The following is a 21,014-nucleotide window of genomic DNA, read 5'->3' as shown; positions in this document are numbered from 1 at the left end:
GAAAGAGAGCTACAGACCGATACCCTTGATGAACACAGACATGAAGATTCTCAAAAGAAATGATTAAAATGAAGCAACCATCAGAATGGGAGGAAATCCTTGCACACTACACAACCGACAGGGCACTAATATCTAGGATTTACAAAGAGCTTCAGAAACTCAATGACAGCAAAATAAATAATCTTGTAAATAAATGGACAGAGTAAATAAACAGAGATTTTTTTCAAAAGAACAAATTCAATTGGCTAATGGACATGGGGAAAAATGCTCAGGCGCCCAAGCTGACAAGGAAATACCAAAAACTGCATTCAGGTGAGGTTGGCCTACATTCAGAACTCAGCACTAACAACACTTGCTGCCCTGGATGTAGAAGAAAGGTACCCTCCTTCACTGTTGGTGGGAGTATAGGCTGGTACAACCACTATGGAGATCAACATGGAGAGTCCTACAGAACTGAAAATTGAGCTGCCCTATGATCAGTCACATTCAATTTGAAACAGGGATGGACGGAGCCATCAACACAAACTAAACATAATGGCCTCTTAAAACCACTCTGCATTAAAAAAAAAAAAAAAAAAAAAAAACAAGCAGTTCCGCTGCTCTATATCTTCAGGGTGTGGAGGATCCAGAGACCAGAAGTACATCGAATGTACTTCAAGCAGTAAATTTGCATGGATACGTGTCTCAGAAAGGTCTTGTAGCTTTCAACATGACTGCTTCCTCTCATCACAAATAGAGATGCAAAACTCTGTTCAGGAATTGCTCACTCCGCTCATGGGCATTCAGAAGTGATTCTTTTTTTTTTTTTTTTTTGCACTACAGCAGATTACAAACCGGTATTTTTACCAGGTAGTTTGGGATGCTGATGTTACTGTCACTGTGTGTGTTTTTTTCCACCCAGTGGTTCCCAACCCATGACACTAGTCTTCAGATGAGAAGACAGAAAGGTTTCTGCCAATATTATATCTGTACTGTTATCCAGGGGAAAGAACACCCTCGTGCAAAGTGATATGAGGTCAACAGACTTGAATGGAAGTCTACACTGTATTACCAAACAACTCTAAATACTAGGCAATTTCCTTAATGTCTCTGAACATCACTCAAGCCATGTTAATTACATTTCTTTGAAAAATACAAAACTGTAGCACAGTCACTGCTGAAATTTCTCAGAAATCCCACTTTTTGAGTAGCGTGATAATTAAAAGTCAAAAATAAGATAATTTTTATATTTGCCAACTGAAAATATCAATGCTCAGGTAATTTCTAGAACAAATTTGTTAGTAAATAGACTTACTATGTGAATGATATTCAGGTATCAAAAAGTCACTGAAATATTATCTCATGGACACAAAGAGTTTTTTTTCATGTATGTCTGTTTTGAAATTTTAAACAATTACACTACCCGAGTGACAAAGTCTTCTGAAAAGATGACAATCTATCCGTTCTTCTCAAACAGGATTCCAAAAAAGCATTAAGCTCTAATGACCTAAAACCTTCATCAATATAATGAATTATCTAACATACTATGCACATACAACAGTACTAGTATACTATCTTTGGAAGAATTGAGAGAAGGGCAGATCATTCATTTATCAGATAAATCATATATGCCTTAACCTGGGTTGAGGAGTTACGATTCAGCTATATTTTCCTACTTAGGCCTATAAATTCTCCACAGTTCATCTCTGTTTCAGCTATTTAGAAATTTTTATGGTGTATGAATTAGTGATAGACAGGTTAGGACAGGAGATGATAAAGAAACCAGGGGATTATCACAGTATTAGCGTCAAATACCTACTAAGTATAAGACTAGAAAACTAATTCCCTGGAACTTCAATTTATGCATGTGTAAAATAAGCAATAGCATCTTCAAAACACTGATGAAGTAAATGCAGTTAAGTTTTAAGTGCTTAAAAATTTAATAGGAGATCAATAAACTATCAGAAGTGGACAAAGTGAATGGGAGTAACTCTTAGTTCTCAGTAAGCTACAGAGTTAACCTTAGTACCTATCTTTGTGATTTGGCCCAAGTACAGCCCCACAGCCAGACATAATAATCAAGACTTCTTCCATCAATATAAACTTATCAGGTAGCAAAAATTAGTACTAAATCTTTAAAACTAAATAATAATAAATATGAGAATCAAGAAATAAACAAACTTGACTTAAATTCAACATGCATTCATTTAGTACTAGCAATGTGTTGATCACTGTTCCTGGACACTAAGAGTATTAAAACAGCTATAGCCCTGGCCTCAAAAAGTTCTCAGTTTAACATAACTAACTGTTATATAGGTAGATAGCTTAAAAATTTAGATAAACGCAGTGATAAAAAGCATGTTCAATAAGTCACAGTAACAGCAAGGAAAAGTCCAAGAAAGAAGTCTGGATAACATCTGGCTCCTAGCCTCCAAATTAATCTCTAGGTACAAGATTTTCATCCACCTGACACAAATGAATACAACTGAAAAGTAAAACAAAAGAGTCAGCTTTCCAACAAATTACAGCATAATATTTCACTTATAATATTAAAAAGGTAACTGTTGGGGCCCAGTGCACTAGCTTAGTAGCTAAATCTTTGCCTAGCATCCATCAGGACTCCATGTAGGCACCGATTCTTATCCTAGTGGCTCTATTTCCCATCCAGTTCCCTGTTTGTGGGCTGGGAAAGCAGTCAAGGATGGCCCAAAGCCTTGGGTTCCTGCACACACTTGGGAGGCCTGGAAGAAGCTCCTGGCTTCAGTTTAGCCCACCTTCGGCCTTTTTAGCCACTTGGGGAGTGAACCAGTGGACAGAAGATCTGTCTCTCCTCCCTGTATTTCTGTCAATTAAAAAAAAAAAAAACTCTTTAAAAAAAAAAAGTAGGTATTGTGTCATGTTCTACTCACTGTGAAAAAAACAAAGACAAAAGATTCAAGGCTACACTATTTATTTCTTGCTGAGTTGCAACCAACAATAGCCACAGGCAATTATCCAGCCATTAATAGTTTATAGCACGAGTAGATGGACATAATTTTTGGTCATCTTGACAATTTTTCTTCTGGGCTAAAAAAAATAAGTCCCTTTACATACATTAGGGAATAGAAATTCAAAGAGATAAAAATAAACTTCCTTCCAGATGCCCTTCTTCAAAAGAAAATGGGGCATCTTTCTGTATCCTAAAAAAGAGTCTAGATTTCCAAATAAAACATAGTGTTCCTGTTTTCTCCAATTAGCAGCAGGAACTTCTTAGGCTATGCTGATGTGATTATAGCATTTGTTATGGTGATATGGTTAAAACACACTGTAAGAAAAGGAGAAAATATCTGACTAAACTTGCCTTAGAACTCCTAGAAGTGCTCAAAGTGGCACATTACACTTTTCAAATAAGGGTGCCTTTCAGGTAGTAGGTCTCTCCACCCAAAGCACTTCTACTCATTTTATTTTCCATTTCCACAAATGTTTCAACCATGAAAGCATCAATATTTTCAAGGTAAAATGACTTGATTTTACATTTTTTTTTACGTAGAGAGCAGATGTGTATGTTTCTGCACTTCCTTCTCTCCCTTGCTCCCCCAATATCTCTCCTTCCCTTCACTTCATGAGTTTTTGCAGACATAATTTTAATCCACTCTAAATTTACAAGCTTAATTTGTCACTAAACATAACATTCAACAAGAAAAAAGGAAGAAGTTATTTGAATCAAACACTAGAAAAATCTGAAGAGTTATACTTGCTTCTGATACATTTTTATCTGGAACTTGAATAATTCCATTTGACCCTAGTCTCTCCTTTTACTGATTCTGCTTTCTTCAATGTCTGCTTCAATACTCGGTAGCAGATGGAGGATATAGAAGAGATGGATCCATTCTAGACCATAGGCTCTCATTTCAAATCTAATAAGCACACAGATCTTCCCCTTAGCAACTCAAGCAGATTTTGTGGTAACTCATTTACTCTTATTAAGTGACATATTTAACCCTGAACTCTGGCAAGGGAAAAGAGATGCTTTGAAATGTCAGGACTAAATTTTAAGTGAATCCATGGAGCTACGAAGGAATCAACCTCAGGCAAAACCCAAAGAATAAAATGGAAAAAGGAGTGGATCCCTAGAGGAAAGCTGGTATACAATTATCAGAAAAAGTTTGAATTTGGGATTGCAGAAACAATCATCATTCATGACAACACCATGTAAATCTTATATTAGCACTCTGGAATCAACTTCATATGGATTGAAGACTGATACTTGGTTTTACAGCATAAAGGTGCCCAAATAATTGTGCTACAGATCACATCCCCTGGGAAACAAACTTGGACACAGACATCAGCACACATGAAGTTCAATAGAAAATATTTTCAAAACCAACATCTAAAGGGAAGTGAAAGAATCAGTATCGTGCACAAAGAAAAAATTTACCCTGAAAAAGCAGATCTCAGCCAATTGCACAGGCATCTGCAGAAACAGGTTAATCTTCAAACTTTTCCTAAATTGAATCAGAGGGATCTGTCCTTTACTGTCCCACATTGTCTAAGAATTAGATGTGGTGTGCTTCTGAAGAACAAACATAACCTTGATTGAGGCAATGGGCTTTTTCTGGAGCAATTTCTAGAAAGCTAAGGGAATGAATAGATTGATACTGAAACAGTTGATATTGGTGATACACCCTAACATTCATGGATCCACATTGCATGCTTCTAGATCCATTAGTTGTAACGACATTAACCTCATTTGAAAATGTTTCCTCCAGGATTCTATTTGACTTCTTTTCCTGGGGGAATCTTGCAAGTGTAAATTTCGTGTGATAGATTATAGCCTCTCTACCATTACAACAGCTGCTCACTATGCTTTTCCCAGATTGGGGTCACTGTGCTTATCCATTTTGTTCAAAATCGGGCAGAAGACACCAAAAGCGGATCACCTCGATGTGTATGACAGCAGCGTTACTTCCTCTTGATGAGGACGCATAATGTCTGCCAGGGTGATACTTCATTCTGATTTTTTGACAGAAAGATTCTGAAATGACTAGATCTCTATCCACTGCTCGGTATTTAATGCGAACCTTGCTATGACCTCCAAGAAAGAATTCTTTCTTTGGGAATCATAAGCTCTAGACTCACAGAGCCCAGCGCTGGAGAGAGAGAAATAAAAATTCTAAAACAGTATCATCCAAAGTGATAGGACCCTGGAAAACTTCCAGAACTGTGTATTCATTAGGCACTTTGTAGAGATATATACCCATGTCGTGCTTGCGTAGTAAGGGTGTATACTCTGTTAAGTGCCTTCAATGCTGTTTAAAATGCTGTTTTTATATGCTGTATATCCTTAAAATACTACTTATTTGCCACTCCATCACTCTGGAAAGGCAATATATTCTGAGAATTATAGTTCACAACACTAGATGCCATGGTCATATATTCATAAATTGTTTCTATTCTTATAGAAAGTGAGTCCCCTTGCCTGAAATAACATATGGAATCCAATATCCATGGATGAAATACATTAAGCTCTTGAATAGTGGATTTCCCTGTATGTAGGAAAATCTAATCTGTACTCCAAAAATATTTCAATCTCAGTCAATATGAATGTTCTCAAAGAGTCCAAAATAATCAACTTGTAATGATTATCAAATGGCTAACTGGTCTTCTAAAGAAGATGGTGCCATATCAAGTGCTCCACATTTGTCTCTCTTGGATGTCATTTTAGACATGAATTAGTAGCTTAGAGGGATTAGATAAAAAAAATCCATCTTGGCCACCATGGCTTATTTGAGTACTGAAGTGACTAATGACAGAAGCTATGTCACTTCACCTGTCCAAATCACTGCTTTCTACTCGGTTAATTCATACTACTTTTGTTCAGAGTTAGGTGGATACCACTGTATATTCCAAATGAATTCTACTTTAATCAAAGATGAAGTCAGGCACTGAATTTATACTCTCATATAGAACAAAAAAACACATAAAATGAAAGACTACAGTTTTCAACACAACTGGCAAAGGTAACAAAATAACGATGACTGCTTTGAGGAGACATTACTAACAGTTCACTTACGATATGAAAATAAACTGTCAACCAAAAATTGCATCTCCAGCAAATTATACTTCAAAAATAAAGATTCTATAATGACTTTTTCATAAGTCAGCATCAGATCTATATCACAAGAAACAGTAAAGGAAGACCTGTGGCAGTACAAAAAAGTTATTAAGACATTGGTGGGAAAGATGGAACAATTCAGAGTAGTTCTGACCCACAGAAATGATAGATACATGAGTGATTTTTATTACTTTTAATCTTTTTTAAAAACCTTAAAATCAATTTATAGTGGATTTTAATGTACATATACATAAGTAAAATATAAGACAAAAAAAGCATAAACCTTGGGAGGAAAAAATGAAAGAATATTGTAACAAGATCCTTATACTAAGCATTTTAACTATAAATAAAAAATAATAACAGCACTTCAATGTAGATTGTGGTAAGTTAAGCATTTGTAGTTATAAGATACAATTATATTTAGTTTACAAGAACTACACCATAGCAAATACACAGACACAAAACAAACCATTAAAAATATATAAATGGGAAAAGATATTCTCTTCCAACACTAATAAGTAAAAAGTTATATTTAATATACTAGTTTCAACAGCACCTTCAAAGTAAAGAGTGTTTTGCGGGCTTTCAACAGAATGGTAAGAGCTACTTCCACAGGGGCAGAACATTCAAGGGGAATGGAGTTTTAAATTTTCCAGCATTCTGATGCAAATATTCCAGTCTCAAGGTCCTCACCTTTCACAGGATTACTGATATTATTAAGATTCAAATTCTCTATAGCCTGGTCCACAGGGATTCTAATTCTGGTCCTTATAGTGTTGTTCTTATTTATTTGTTTGTTTGGGGATTTTTTTCCATTTGGCTTTGAGAAATTATAGTTTCCCTACATCTTATTACTGCAGTCCTTTAATTTCCATATGTAAATGCCTATCCATTCTCAGCATTTCATTGTATTTTTCCAACATATTCATAGCACTAGAGGAAAGATATCCGGTTCTTCAAACCTTATTACTTTTTCTAAATATTTTAAATACCTAAGATAATAAATCTTCTAGGGTAATTCCCTTTTGTTTTTAACTAATGTTATGGTTTGAATATGGATTGAATGTGTTCCCAAAGGCTTCATGCACTGAAATATAATCCTCATTGTGAGGTCTCAAGAGTGTGGAAATTTAATATGAAAACACCCCATTTTCTTAAGTCAGGTTCATTAAGAAAGAGGCTCTGAGGTTAGAGTTTGCATTTGCAGAAGGCTTTCAATATAAAACACTGAGTAATGAAGGGAATGATGCATGAATGGGTAAAAGGAGAAATCAAGACCGTAACACAAGCCTCAGAGGATCCTATGAAGATCTCTTGAAACTGAGAACCTCTATGTAGCCAATGAAACCAAAAGTAATTCAAAAGCTCACATAATATTCAAAAGTCTCCATGAATACAACGCCAACAAAATTGCCTTTGCTTACAGCCATTCCTAAATGGGCTCCAGGTTGTGAGCTGTCAACAGAGTACAGAAGGCATTAAACATGTAAACTATAGATCTTAACTCAATCTCCAAAACAAAAGCTAACAGAGGGCACGGACCCATGGCTCAGTGGCTAAATCCTCACCTGGCAAGCACCAGGAATTGATATGGGCACCAGTTTGTATCCCAGATGTTCCACCTCCCATCCAGCTCCCTGCCAGAGGCATGGAAAAGCAGCAAAGCAGCCTTGGGATCCTGCAGCCACATGGGTGGCCCAAAAGAAGCTCCTGGCTCCTGGCTTCAGGTCAGGGCAGCTTAGCTTGATCATTTTGGACACCTGGGGAGTGAACCAGCAAATGGAGGATCTTTGTCTCTCCTTCTCTTCATAAATCTGATCTGCCTTTCCAATAAAAATAAATAAATCTGTAAAAAAAAAAAAAGGCTTAAGGGAATAAATGCTATGATTGTTATGATGGTAAAGTAGAAAATGTTAAGGAATGAGAGGAGAGCAGGCCAGGCATCAGAACAGCACACCACAGAACTACCATAAATGGCAATTTTAAGTGAAAAAGGAAAAACTGCATTCATTTTAAGGTGCTGGGATATTAACTTGGTAAAAGAGAAATTTTAACAACTCAGTGAAAATTTGAGGCACCTTTTCTAAAAGATTCTGAAAATAGTCTCCTTATAATAACTGCACACCTCTTATAGGCACATAATTCTTCACTTTTTCAAGCATTCAGAGATGGAAAGGGAAAGAAAACTAAAGGAACAATTAATCAAGCTAATACTAATTTTCAAAATTAAAGTATTTCTCAATTTTCAAAACCTATCAATCATCAAACTAAACTAAACTTTCCAGGTTTTTTTTTCACATTGAGCCCATATTGAATTATTTATCCATTAAATTCAATAGCAATCAATTAAAGTAGGCTGTTTTGTTGTTGTTGTTTGGTTGGTTTTAGTGTTTTTGTTTTTGTTTTTGTTTGTTTTTACTAATTTTCATATTGCCAAGTAAGTATTACTGAATCACAAAAATCTCACATCATAACTGTGGGGTTTCCACCTACACAGCTCCAGCAACAGGTTCTCAGACTCTCAGGAAGCACATCCCATTCTCACACTAAATCAATACACTTTTACCTCGATGCAGCAAAATAAACTTACATTCTAATCCAATTTTCCACAAACTTCTTAAGCAATCCTTAAGAGAAAGATCTACCCAAAGCAAAGAAACATCCAAACACAACGATTTTATGTCTGTAAAACTAACTTTAATCCAAAATATTTTCCAACAAAATCCACCAAGAAATCACTCTATATATTCCTTTAGAAAATTTTCTGAAACGTATCAACATGTAACTATTTGCAGATTCCAACTACTCCTCCAACGTAAGAATCAATAAAGCACACACCATAAAACCCCTATCATAGGAACACATTTTAAAAGACCCTAAAGGTAAATGAATAAATAAATAAGTTAACCTGCCTCTGCATTCTAAAGAATCACTGTAAAATTTTGATGCCTCAGGTCGACACAACTCACTCACTCAGAGCTCCAAGTACATTTACACTCTTGGCCAATATTTCAAGGCTGCTTTCAGTATACGAAATGAATGCCTCAATTAGTCTCTTTTTTAAAAGAATACGAAAAAAAAATCTTTTTAAAATTGCGTTATGGGCCAGTGCAGTGGCATGTGAGCTAAGCCTGCACCTGCCAAACTGGCATCCCACATGTGCACCAATTTGAGTACTGGCGGCTCTATTTCCCATCCAGCTCCCTGATTCTGGCCTAAAAAATCAGTGAAGGATGGTCCAAAGCCTTGGGACCCACATGAGAGACCCGCAAGAAGCTCCAGGCTCCAGCTGCAGATTGGCTCAGCTCTGGCTGTTGTGGCCATTAGGGGAGTGGACCAGCAAACAGATGACCCCTCTCTTGCTCTCTCTCCTTCTCTCTGTAGGTTTTCCTTTCAAATAAAAATGAATATATCTTTTAAAAATTACGTTAAAACACAGTCTGAAAGATAATGAGTAGCCGGTAAGTGTTAGGGTTCTAAATTTCATTTTGTCTTTTAATCGGATATTTTATCAGCTTATCTAAGCACGTTAAGTCATGTAAGGAAACTCCAACACTGCAAAACCACAGTTAATGGAACTGTCTAGTTAAGTAAACATTAACCTGTCTTGCAGACCCCGACCAGGCCTTTGGTGTGCAGATGACGATTCCATCAGTCCTACCAGGGTGCAGGTCCCCACCTGCTGCCAGCGCAGGTCTGGAGGCTCACTGCGAGGCCTGACCAGAAACGGGAGCCCTGCGGTTCTGCTGCTGGGTCTCCCCGCGGAGACAGTAACACCGAGCTCTGGGCACGGCCTGGCTCCCCCAGCGGCTGACAGCCCTTCTGCTCTTCAATATTAGCTAGATACAGGGAAGGAAGTGGTGGAGGCGGGTTCCTTGCCCTTCAGGCTGGCACCAAACTGGCTCACGTCCGTTTCTCACAGTCATGGGCCCTGACGGGGCATGGCGGTGTGGCCGCGCGCGTGCGGGAGACCCACGGGAGCCACCCAGGCGCCGCCTAAACCCTTCCAGGATTTCCGCCCACACAGAGTAAAAGGTGGCTTGTGTTTGCTCTGGCACTAGGGTAAAAGACCTCAGGACATTATCTGGTACTGGCACTCACCCCGACAGGCCCAGCGCTGAGGAGCCTCCAGCTGCCCGTCCGCAGCCCGTTCTGCGGACACTGGCGCCCCCTGTCTGCGCAGGTCACGAGGCGGCCAGCGGTGGGCGGTCCCTTCCGCCCAGCCCAGGGTCCATGGCTACCGGCCTGGACACTGGGCACCAGGGCCCGCCATGGCTACCGGCCTGGACACTGGGCACCAGGACCCGTCATGGCTACCGGCCTGGACACTGGGCACCAGGGCCCGCCACGGTTACCGGCCTGGACACTGGGCACCAGGGCCCGCCATGGCTACCGGCCTGGACACTGGGCACCAGGGCCCGCCAGGCTCCAGGTTCCACCACAGCACACCTGATGTACTGGGTTTCAAGTCTGAGGCCCGGACTTAATTCCTTTCGCTCACCCAAACGGCCAGTGAGGCGCCTCTTAGTCATTTTACACTGGAGGTGTGGACTGAGGGGAAGCGAGGCAAATTTTTCCTGTTGTTTTAAATTCATCTTTTCTTATGAATGCACTGAAAGCAGACACTCTGGTCTCTTGTGTGGTGATTTCCTTTCAGCTTCTGCTAAGGTGTTTTGACCTGTGAATAGTGACTCAAGTGACCAGCGCCCAGCACCGAGCCGCCACCTCTGCCTCCTTCGGCGGTTCTCTTTATTTGCCAGTATTTATACTTCCCCAAAGCAAAGCATATGCAAAGGACATATCGATGCAAAGAACAAAAATCTAGACCCTGAAACGGTAAAATATGAATAAATAAGTAATAAGCTCTCTCAGACCTGAAATCATCAAATAAATAAATGGCAAGCTCCATACAGTTGACCTGAGTGCAGTATTCTGGATATATTCTCATTGCACAAAAAACAATAGCAAATACAAAAAAATTGGATTTCAGTAAAATAAGAAGCTTCTACACAGCCAGGGAAAGAATCGACAGTTAGGAGACAGTTTACAGAATAGAAAAATGTATCTGTAAGTTATTTATCTGGAAATGGGGTAGTATTCAAAATACTCATAAAAGAAACTAAAACAAAATTAAGACAAAATAACCCAATTATAAACTAAATAAAGGATTTTAAAAAGATACTTTTCAAAAGAAGGTAGACAAATGACCAACAGACACATTGTTTTAAAACATTCAATCAGGCAAATCGAATCAAAACCCCATGAGATACCATTTCACATGTATTAGAATGGCTGTTATCAAACAGACAAAATATGTTTCGGTGAGAATTTGGAGAAAAGCAAATCTTTGTACACATGTAATGATAATGTGGATTAGAACAGCCTATATGCAAAACAGCATAGAATTTCTTTTTAAAAATTAAAAATTTTTAACTATCACATATATATAGCAATCCCACTACCTACCAGGTGTAAATCCAAAAGACGTACAATCAATGTTCTAACAGGATCTCTGCACTCCTGTGTTCATTTCAATGTTATTCACAATATCTAAGACACAGATCATCCCAACTGTCCATTAATGCATGAATGCTTAAGGAAAACTGCAGAATGGTTGAGCAGGGGAGCTCAGCCTAGACAGAGACAGAGATGGATGGATAGATAGACAGACTAATCGATCTAGTCAGTTTTGGGAGTGTACTTACTTGACTTGAGTTTCTCATTTATGAAGCCCTGAAAAACTACACCCACCCCCAAAGACCTTTTTCCCTAATTCATCCAACAAAACAAGCCTGAAATCTTGTTCTCTCCTAAGACAAACAGGCCATCTGTTTTGCAGAACCTAAGTTTCTCCTTATGTTTGTAACTCTTCCACTCCAAATTATTTCGTCTTAGTCCCTGAGCAATTAGTGCAATTTGGATTACCTTTCACCTTTTTGTTTCTTGAAGTATGTACCCACAAGTCATTAGTGTAAGCCTTTCATATGGATTGCATACAAACTAGTGCTTATTCTAAAAGTGCTAACATAGTAGGTTTTGAACACACTAAATGAGGTCAAGAAAGTATCAACACTTTTTAATGCCTCATCCCATTTCCTCCAGGCTAGGGAGAAGCCACAGACTTACAAATTGTTGTTTGAAACTGGTAAATGAAGGTTATGCTTATGTTTATTCCCCTAAAAGAATTTTTACACATATGTGTGCGTTTGCATATACACTCACACACAATTAGTTAACAACTGCAGCTGGTGATTTTTTTATGTTCATTTAACCTGAAGCCCATGAATTAAGATGTAAAATCTTTACCCAAAGAAAACAAATAAGCAGTTAGACCATGGTTAACATTCAGGACAAAAGCTGTGTTCCTGTCTGTAGACTCATTTGCCGAGAAATGAAAATAATGAATGATAGTCCAATTTGAATAACAAGAGTGGACCAGACATGAGAATATAGAACAGGGATAGGCAGATTCAATTCTCCATTTTAAGATTTCTTAGTATTGTTGGAAAGAATAGACTATCTAAATGATACATTCAGACTCAAGCTAGTTCTTGTCCTCTCGGGAGAAATGACTGATTCTGATCCGTCGTTCATGTGTTGTTCTCACTCAAACGTACAATCTCAAGGACTGAAGTGTCACTCCAATATGCAAAGGAGTGTTGGCATTAAAGAGAGTTATATTTAGAAATCCTTCTACTGTGAGATAGAATATAATAAGAAATTTGTGAATTTTTAAGGTCACAATAAGGACATATTGACTAGCTAAAGTTTCAAAACTATGCAAATTAGCTGCTTTGATAGTCACAGGTCCTGCAGAGCTTTTGCACACATTTATAGGAACAAGTTGTTTCATTCTCTGTGCAAATAAGGATCCGTTCCGCTGAGTATATTAGATTCTGGTAACAAATAATTCCAACATCTCAGTGACTTAAAACAAAAGCCTATTTCTCCCTCTTCCCTTGTAGCCACCATTTCATTGCCTATACTAGCAAATCCATCAAATGTTGTATCCATTATTACAATGGGGAGAAAAAACTCATGGGGTATGTTGCGCGAATGAGGCATTATTTCTGACTAGAAGGGATTATGTCACTTCTCTCATACCAGCACCAGGTCCGGGAAATATAAACCAAACCCTCCCTTACATGAAAGGCACCCGAGCCTGGCACTGTAGCCTAGTGGTTAAAGTCCTCACCATGCATGCGCCAGGATCCCATATGGGCCCTGGTTTGTATCCTGGTGACCTTGTTTCCCATCCAGCTCCCTGCTTGTGGCCCGGGAAAGCAGTCAAGGAAAATATTTCTTATGAAAAGATATAATAAAGAAAAATGTATGTGTTTTATATCTCAGTAGTTTACAGAGCTGATGTGGTTCCATAGCAAGCAAGACCTCCACTTGCAGTCTCAGCATTCCACATGGACACAGATTCAAGTCCAAGCTGTTCAGTTCTTATTCAGCTCACTGCAGATGGCCTGGGAAAGCAGTGCAAGATGCCTCAAGTCTCTGTTTCCCCACATGAGAGACCCAGAAGAAGCTCCTGGCTCTTGGTTTTGGATTGGTTCAGCTCTGGCTGTTGCAGCAATTTACAGAGTGAACCAATTAATAGATGAACTCTGTCTCACCTTCTCTCTCTGTAACTCTACCTTTCCAACAATAATAAATCACTGTTCATTGTAGCAGAATTATTTGGCAAAGTTATTTAACTTCAACAAAGTTCATATTCTTTACCTGTTGAAAAATAATCATTATTTCCATTATAACCAACTTATCAAAGTGAGATAACAGCCCAAAATTGGGAATAGAGAAAGTGATTACTATTATCCCTATCAAAAAAAAATTCTCCTACTTTGGAAAATTTCTTACAACTTGATCATAATCCTGGATGCTAGTCCGTACACTCATTACAGCCTGTGGGACTTTTAGACCAAGAAGAATAGATCAGTGCCAGTAGACAGGATCTCAAAATAACATGCTCCAAAGTCAGGAAGTATCCTCTACTTTGCCTACAGAACATTCTCTTCAGAGGGGAAGTAATCAAAGCTATTGTCTGTAATGAAGTTCTCAGTTTAAATGTAGGACACTTAATATAATTGTCTTAATTAACAATTTTCTATGCTTAGAGGAAGTTGTTTAGCAAATCATTTGTTCTGCTTGTAATTCTGTTTATCATTTTTCTTGCCTATCACATTAAACATAGTCATGACCTACACAGAGATCTGAAAACCACTAACAAGTATCATTCTCCTACATTAGCAAGCACCGTAAGACGTACATACATAAGAGTTTTCTTAATTTTTATTTAATAACAGTTTTCTTGGGCCCAGTCAATAAAAATTCTACAGGACAATCAAGCTAGGTTCTACAGAGGCTACACAAATTACTTTGGAATAGAAAAAGGGACTTCTTGGCAAACAGATTAAATCACAAAATGTCTAAAAACCAACAATTATGCAACTAGGAATTTTTATATTTTTAAATCTCATACACAGAAATAAATTATGAATTATTGCTCAAACATGACCTTGAGAGATGAAACTAGATCAACCCATACTTTCAATAGAAAGTGTTCAATAAATTATCTGATATTAATCAACGTTGATTGTCCCAATTCTCAGATTCTTCATCAGAATAAGGTAAATAGTAGTACTTCTGGCAAAGGTTATTAAGAGAATGAAATGAAATAATGCATGAAAAATATGGTGCCAGGAATATTAGAAAATAGTCAAAAACTCCTAGGTGGTTTATTATGATGATATCCAGAATACATATTAGCTATAGCATATTATGATACTCCAACATCTAAAATTTTTATTCATTCTACAATGAAAAAAACTCAATATTTTTAAAAGAGTTATTTCTTTTTATTGGAAAGGCAGACCTACAGAGAGGAGATACAGAGACAGAAAGATCTTCCATCCACTAATTCACTTCCCAGGTGGCCACAAGCTAAGCCAATCCGAAGCCACGAGCCAGGAGCTGCTTCTGGGTTTTCTAAGCAGGTGCAGTGTCCCAAGGCACTGGGCCATCCTCGACTGCTTTCCTAGGCCACAAGCAGGGACCCGGATGGGAAATGGAGCAGCTGGAACAGGGACCAATGCCCATATAGGATCCTGGCACATGTAAGGTGAGGATTTAGTCACTAGGTTATCACATTGGCCCCAAACAGTATTAATCTTATGGTTATATATCCATCATTTTAGTTTGAGAAATCTAACAACTGGCTTCCCAAAAGGCATTTCACAATTTTCACTTATCCACTCAAGTATGCACATAAATATGCATATATTTATAGAATATATGCATATATATAATATAGAACTATATCAGTAAGCAAAAGAGTTTTTTTCTGTTTTCTGGGTAGTCAGAGTATAGAAATAATAAAACCAGAGTTAAGTTTATCCTAACTTACTCATGGATTCCTAGAATACCATATTCAAAATATTAAAACTTAATCTTCTAATTTGTAGCAACGATTCATTTTAACTGTAGAGTTTATAACTTTAACTCCACAACCCACCCAACCCCCAAAAGGAAAAAAGGAACAAGAAAAGAAGTTCTTGTACATGTAACAATATTTCTTAGTTCTTTAATTCTCAACTTCAAAATACACTTTTTGTATAGAAAACATATATAATGGAAAAAAACTCTAATCATCAACTCATCAATGTTCACGTGGAGTAGTAGATTGCCTTTGTGCCAGGTAGCTGAATGAATTAGTCAGAAAAAGGCATGGTCTTGGAGTCAAACACTTCACAGTCCATTTTATTTCTCACAAGACTCAAAATGTAAGAAATTGAGCAAATGAAGTTAGGGTTCTGTTAAATATTTTTAATTTGTCAAAAGACAAATTGTCAATGCCATGCTTTAGGCAAATGCCTCCTATCCTATATGTATCTCCACATGAAAATAACAACCAGAAAACTGACAGTGTGACTACCTACCAAATACTTAAATTAAAAGTCCCAGAAAAGCATCTTTAAATTATTTTCAAAAATTTCTACGTTTGCACAGCAGGTGACACAGAGCTCCCCTTGTGACACAGCAGTTCAGTTCCCAGCTGTTCTACTTCCCATCCCACTCCCTGCTAACATGCCTGGAAAGGTAATAGGGGATGGACAAAATATTTTTATCTTCCCACTCAAATGGAGTATCACACCCCTGGCTTCTGAAGGGACCAGGTTGGTTGTAAAGTAAGCCAGCTCTCCGTGTCTCTCTGTCACTCTTTCGTTCAAATAAATAAAATAAATATATTTTTTTAAATTTCTGGATGTATATTTTTCTAAAGGACAATTTATCTGGATCTTTTAAAAGTGAATGTAATGAAAAACAAAAGCAACATCAACAAAAATGCTCCCAAAAAGAATAAAGAAAATCTGTTCTTTGATTCACTGGCTGAGCTACCAAATCAAACAGAGGCTAAAAAGTAATCTTTCCTCTTGTATTTGAGATAAGTCAGGAAAGAATATGCTTGTCCAGAATCCTACAAACTGCCAGTTAAGAATTTAAAATAAAAGGCCTGGCACGATGGCTCAGTGGCTAAATCCTTACCTTGCACGTGCAGGATTCAATATGGGTGCTGGTTCCCGGCCTGACTGCCCCAAATTCCATCTAGCTCCTTGCTTGTGATCTAAGAAAGCAGTTGAGGATGGCCTAAAGCCAGGGGACCCTGCATCCAGTTGGGAAAAACGGACGCATCTTCTGGCCGCAGGCTTCAGATTGGCCATTGCAGCCACTTGGGGATTGAACCAGAGAATGGAAAATCTTTCTATCTCCCCTCTCTATAAATCTTCATTTCTGATAAAAGCAAATAAAACATTTAAAAAAAAAATGTAGGGCCCAGCACAGTGGCCTATTGGCGGAAGTCCTTGCCTTGAACATGCCTAGGAGCATCCATATGGGAGCTGATTCTAATCCCAGCTGCTCCACTTCCCATCCAGCTCCCTGCTGTGGCCTGGGAAAACAGTCAAGGATGACCCAAAGCTTTAGGACCCTGCACCCATGTGGGACACCTGGAAGAAGCTCCTGGCTCCTGGATTCAGATCGGCTCAGCTCCAGCTATTGTGGTCACATGGGGAGTGAGTCATCGGATGGAAGATCTTCCTCTTTGTCTCTCCTCCTCTCTGTATATCTGACTTTAAAAAAAAATAAATAAATCTTAAGTAAAAAAAATTTTTTAAAGAATCAAAAAATGGAGTGCAGCAGGCTTTGTGACACAGCTGCACAAACACATCCCACACTGATGTGCTTGGTTTGTCTTGGGTACTCTGCTTCGTTACTGCTCCCTGCTGGTGCATGTGGTCCAAGCACCAGGTCAGATTCTTGGATGGACTTCATACCTCCTGGCTTTGGCCTGGCCTAGTAAATAGTATTAAAAAACAAACAAACAAACAAACAAAGGAGGCAAAAGGAGAGCTCAGAACATAATAGTTGGAGAAGGTGAAAAGGACGAGGAGTTCCTGTAAGGAAATGTTCAAATGGAAAAGAACAGAAAAATTGAAACTGATACTGACCTCTCTCTAGTTTCTAAGATGTTGGGATTTAAAAAGAGGTAGATGTTTTAAAAAAATAAAAGCACCAGGAACTACTACATACATTATGATGATGAGGGAAAAGCCAGGTTTTCACTGAGGAAAGAGGATGGGGGAGCACTGCCAAAAGGGTTGGGTAAGAATGTTGTTTCTAAGTCTTAAAAATTGAAGGGTTGCTAGGATATAGAGGAGAAAAGGGTATGGATGATTGTGCTGGGCAGAACCCTAGTGTGAGAAAGTTAGTCAGCTGGAAGCAGCAGCATTTTGGCCAATCTGTCAAAAAGAACAAGACAGGGGATTTGGGGAAGGGAAGAGGCTGTTTCCAGAACAAATGGCCGCCCAGGTTGCAAATCCATATGTGGATTCCTGCACAGTTCTGACTCCAGTGCGCAGCGTCCTACTGGCAGAAGGGAAATGTGGTGACTATAGCAACCTGAGAAACCTCAAACAATATTAATATTCACAAACATATGGTAGCTGCAATCCTTTAAAAACAACAAAACATCAACAGTGGCAGCAGCAACCAGAACAACCATAGCAATTTGTAACATTGCCTCTGGAGAAGCACAGCACTGCATATATTATTTTTTAATAATCACTCACAGATTAACTAATTACTACAAACCTTAAACCTGTTTTCCCTCTAGCTTGCCATTATCTGGAGATGTCAAAACAAGATTTTCTTCATATGTTTGTCAATAAAAATTTTCTCTAAAAAAAGCTTAAAAATTATTTGAGTCTGATTAAATTTCCTTTTTACCTTTGAATGTATGATAGAGATTTTAAGAATTTTTCTTTTTCGGAATCATCCATTTCTGGAGTTCAGTTGAAGAACAGGTTAAAATTCAGTGGGGATGAGGAGATAGTAATATAGTGCAGAAGTCAAACTGCCTTCTACAGAGCCAGCGTCCTGTGTGGGCACAGCACCAGTCCAGACTTCCACACTTCCAGTTCAGCTCCCTGCTAATGAAGCTGGGAAAGCAGCAGAATATGGACCAAGTTCTTGGGCCCATGCACCTTCATGAGAGAGCCAGAAGAAGCTCTTGGCTCCTGGCTTTGACCTGACACAATCTTGGCCATTGTAGCCATTTGGGGAATGAGTCTCTCCTTCTCTCTCTGTAACTCTGCTTTTCAAACAAGTAAGTAGGGACCAGCATGATTGGCTCAGTGACTGAAATCCTCACACTGCAAGTGTCTGGATCCCCTTTGAGTACCAGTTCACGTTCTAAGTGCTCCAAATTCCTTCTAGTTTCCTGCTTGTAGCCTGGGAGTGCAGTAGAGGATGGCCCAAAGCCTTGGGAACCTGAACCTGTGTGGGAGACCTGGAGGAGGCTCCTGGCTTCAGATCGACTCAGCTTCAGCTATTGCAGCCACACGGGGAGTTAACCGGTGGACAGCCCCCATCTGCCGATTTACTTGCCAAAGAGGGGAGCCAGCAACTTAATTCATGTGTCTCATGTGTTTAACTGATACCCAACCATTTGAACCATCACTTTCTCCCTCTCAAGTTGTATGCAGCAAGTGTAAGCCTTGTCAAATGAAAGGGAGATTTACACTCAGGAAATGGCAGAATCTTCACTGTGGAGAGTCAAGTTTTTTAACCAAGGGCTCTCAATTCAGAAACACTTTAAGGATTTTGACCTTTGGTCACTACTTCTAACTCTTCTTCAAATTATTGTGCCTTGTACACATGATTGCCTCTCCATACACCCCTATCCTCAAGCTTGTAAACTTGAATAAACTATTAAAAAGACTTTGCTCAATGTCAAAGTATCTCTCTGGCAACATTTAGAAATAACTTAAAGCTGGGCCCAGCGCGGTGGCGCAGTGGTTAAGTCCTCGCCTTGCACACCCGGGATCCCATATGGGCGCCGGTTCTATCCAGGCAGCCCCACTTCCCTTCCAGCTCCCTGCCTGTGGCCCGGGAAAGCAGTTGAGGACGGCCCAAGGCTTTGGGAACCTGCACCCGCGTGGGAGACCCGGAAGAGGCTCCTGGCTTCGGATTGGCATAGCATCGGCCATTGTGCTCACTTGGGGAGTGAATCATCGGACGGAAGATCTTCCTCTCTGTCTCTCCTCTCTGTATATCCGCCTTTCCAATAAAAAAAAATAATAAAAATAAATCTTTAAAAAAAAAAAGAAAGAACTTAAAGCTTTGCTTGTTAATGCACAGCTATTCAATATATGTTAAAAATACTCTCATCAAAGCAATATTACTAACCTAACATTGACAACATAAATTCAGAAAATAAATATTCCTTCAGTGTTTTCCTTACTGATCCGGAAAAGTTTGCCCCGTTCAACAATTACAATTTGTTTGTTTTAGTGTTCTACCACAACAACTTTGGAGTAGACAATTCCATTTAACCAGACTAGATGCATTACAAACATGAGACATAAGTTTCATTGGGTCAGAGCACCCTTACTAAAGCTATCATCTTTAAATCAGCATTTTTTGAACAAAGACATATAGTCCTAAAAGGCACGGTATTAGGAAAAACTCCAATATTATATACTGTGACATTATATATGTACACTTCTTCACTATTACTAATCTTCAAAGTCTTGCTTTCCATAAAATATACATCAATTTTGTAGAACTATAAAGAGATATATACATGTTATATTGCCCTATTTTAGCAAATATTATTACTTTATATCAAGAAAAGTAGATAATATTAGCAAACATAATAGGGACGTTTTTACATAGACATGGTAAATGGGTTTGGATAGAAGTTGCTTTATTTTAATTCATTGCATTACTTATAAAACCCACAAGACTACAAAATTTTATTTCCTGAAAATTATATGACTTTTGAGAAATACAATATTAAAGTTAGAAATACCTTTGAGAGAAGAGAAAAAGTATGAAAAACTGTAAAACATAGTAGCTGTCTCAGAGAACAATAAAAGAAAATGTGGATTCTCTGTCTTTGAACATAAAAGGTGTAATGCTGAGGCCCAGCGTGGTAGCCTAGCAGCTAAAGTCGTTGCCTTGCATGTGCCAGGGTCCCTTATGGATGCCAGTTCTAATCCTGGCAGCTCCACTTCCCATTCAGCTCCCTGCTTGTGGCCTGGGAAAGCAGTTGAGGACGGCCCAAAGCCTTGGGATCCTACACCTGCGTGGGAGACCCAGAAGAGGCTCCGGGCTCCTGGCTTCAGATCAGCATAGCTCTAGCCATTGCAGCCACTTGGGGTGTGTATCATCAGGCAAAAGATCTTCCTCTTCATCTCTCCTCCTCTCTGTATATCTGACATTCCCATAAAATAAATAAATTAAAAAAAACAAACAAAAAAAAGATGCAATCCTGAACTTGTGCTTGTCTTTTGAGACCACAGAGTAAATTTCTAGAGTAGAATTTGATGGAAGTAGAGCAAGAAATATCTAGAGAATAAAACAGTCAGCAGAGCAT

Source organism: Ochotona curzoniae, unplaced genomic scaffold (genome assembly GCF_017591425.1).
Source record: "Ochotona curzoniae isolate NIBS_2020 unplaced genomic scaffold, NIBS_Ocur_1.0 contig_1, whole genome shotgun sequence".
Lineage (NCBI taxonomy): Eukaryota > Metazoa > Chordata > Mammalia > Lagomorpha > Ochotonidae > Ochotona > Ochotona curzoniae.
The sequence above is the reverse complement of the archived record's forward strand: the minus strand, read 5'-3'. Positions refer to the sequence as shown.